A 2,951-nucleotide genomic window follows, 5' to 3' on the forward strand; every position below is an offset into this window, starting at 1 on the left:
AAAGTAAACAACAAGAAAGTAAATGATAAGAACTAATAAAAAAAAGGAAACGAACTCTTGGTTAGACATGGGAAATTGATATCACCATCCTTGTCCACAAACCATATATTGACAATTATGAGGAACCAAGCTCATTAAGTCTACTTCTATGCTTGAAGTATATCAAATGGCTTGATCAACATCAATCCATAGGTTCTAACCTAGCTACTAATTGACTTAGTAGTAGGCTAGTACCAATGGTTATCAAATTGACCACCAAGGATTCTCAAATCACCAATTCAATGAGACCCAATGACTCAAGGTCACTCAATTACCTCAGCCTAGGCCAAGAGTCAAGAAAACTACTCAAAAACTAATGGAAACATTTTATCAAACACCTAGTGTGCAAGAAAAGTAAACATCACAAAATGCAAGAATTAAAGAAACCTATAACTAACACAAGCAAGAAATCAACAATAACAATCAAGATCAACATAAAAGAGACATGGAAACATAAATTTGCATTAGAAGAAATCAAGATCCAACAATTGTTCATCAACATAAAAGAGAGAAAAATAAGAAACTAACAAGAGAAACTAAGAAGATTAACATAATAGAACACTAAAATATAAAGAGAATTAAAATCCAAACAAGAATTGAAAGATGAATTTGAGAAAATTAAACCTAAACTACCCTAAATTCTAGAGAAAATGGAGAGCTTCTCTCTCTAAAATTCTAACCTAAAACATGATGAAAACTAAACTATGGCTACTTCGTTCATTCTCCCCTATATCCTTGAGTTCAATAGCATCAGAAATGAGTTGGATTGGGCCCAAAATGAGCTAGAAACCGCTGGCCACATTTTCTTCAAAATGACCCACGCTGATCCACTAATGCGTGCACGTGATGCACATGTACGCTTCCCTAAACACAAGGAATCTATGGCAAATTTTATAACATTTTGAAGCCTCAGATGTCAGATTTCCAACGCAACTAAAAACGCCTTATTTGGACTTCTGTAGCTCAAGTTATGATCGATTAAGTGCGAAGAGGTCAGGCTTGACAGCTTTGCGATTCCTTCATTTCTTCATGAGTTCTCCCACTTTGCATGCTTTTTCTTCATTCCTTCAATCCAATCTTTGCCTTCTAAACCTGAAATCACTTAACAAACATATCAAGGCATCGAATGGAATTAAAGTGAATTAAATTTAGCTATTTTAAGGCCTAAAAAGCGTGTTTTCACACTTAAGCACAAATTTAGGGAGAATTACAAAACCATGCTATTTCATTGAATAAATGTAAGAAAAGTTGATAAAACCCCCCAAATTAAGCACAAGATAAACCACGAAATTGGGGTTTATCAAACCTTCCTACACTTAAACCAAGCATGTCCTCATGCTAAAAATAAAGAAGGACAAGAAAAGGGGTATGAACATTTATTCAATGCAAACAAACTATATGCTCCTATCTACATGCATGCAACTAAATGCAATAATATTACTCTATCTACTTGGTTAAAAGTAAATCAATCTCCAAGAACATATATAAGCAAGTAGGGCTAAAATCATATGACGATTCATGAATCCTACCAATTCAAATATCAAAATAAAGTTCAAATAGACATGTGGTATGCGAAATTGTTACTCTGAGGTTGTAAAATTTGTTGTTCGTTCTCTCCCAAGCAATGGCGCCAATAACTGGTGCACAATACCATGGTCCAAACATAACTATACAACTTCGCACAACTAACCAGCAAGTGCACTGGGTCGTCCAAGTAATAAAACCTTACGTGAGTAAGGGTCGATCCCACGGAGATTGTTGGTATGAAGCAAGCTATGGTCATCTTGTTAATCTCAGTCAGGTGGATATCAAATGGTTATGGAGTTTTCGAATAATAATAATAAATAAACAGAAAATAAAGATAGAAATACTTATGTAAATCATTGGTGAGAATTTCAGATAAGCGTATAGAGATGCTTTCGTTCCTCTGAATCTTTGCTTTCCCGCTGTCGTCATCCAGTCAGTCTTACTCCTCTCCATGGCAAGCTTTCTGTAAGGGCATCACCGTTGTCAATGGCTACATCCCATCCTCTCTGTGAAAATGGTCCAAATGCTCTGTCACGGCATGGCTAATCATCTGGAGGTTCTCGATCATGCTGGAATAGGATTCACCCTCCTTTTGCGTCTGTCACTACTTCCAGCACTCGCGAGTTTGAAGTTCGTCACAGTCATCCCTTCCCAGATCCTACTCGGAATACCACAGACAAGGTTTAGACTTTCCGAATCTCAGGAATAGCCATCCATGGTTCTAACTTATACCACGAAGATACTAATAACTCGGACTCGGTCCCCTGTATTAGATATCTAAGAGATACTCATTTTAGCTTGTTTGCATGTAGAACGGAAGTGTTTGTCAGGCACGCATTCATAAGTGAGAATGATGATGAGCGTCACATAATCATCACATTCATCATGTTCTTGGGTGCGAATGGATATCTTAGAAGCGGAATAAGTTGAATTGAATATAAAACAGTAGTACTTTGCATTAAATCATGAGGAACAGCAGAGCTCCACACCTTAATCAATGGAGTGCAAAAACTCTACCGTTGAAAATACATAAGTGATGAAGGTCCAGGCATGGCCGAATGGCCAGCCCCCATGAAAGTCTAAGATAGCATAAAACTGATCAAAGATGATTCGAAGATGTAAATACAATAGTAAAAAGTCCTATTTATACTAAACTAGTTACTAGGGTTTACAGAAGTAAGTAATTGATGCATAAATCCACTTCCGGGGCCCATTTGGTGTGTGCTTGGGCTGAGCTTGAAGTTTACACGTGCAGAGGCTCTTTCTGGAGTTGAACGCCAGGTTGTAATGTGTTTCTGGCGTTCAACTCTGGTTCGTGACGTGTTTCTGGCGTTTAACTCCAGACTGCAGCGTAGAACTGGTGTTCAACGCCCTTTTGCGTCATC

Source organism: Arachis ipaensis, chromosome B05 (genome assembly GCF_000816755.2).
Source record: "Arachis ipaensis cultivar K30076 chromosome B05, Araip1.1, whole genome shotgun sequence".
Lineage (NCBI taxonomy): Eukaryota > Viridiplantae > Streptophyta > Magnoliopsida > Fabales > Fabaceae > Arachis > Arachis ipaensis.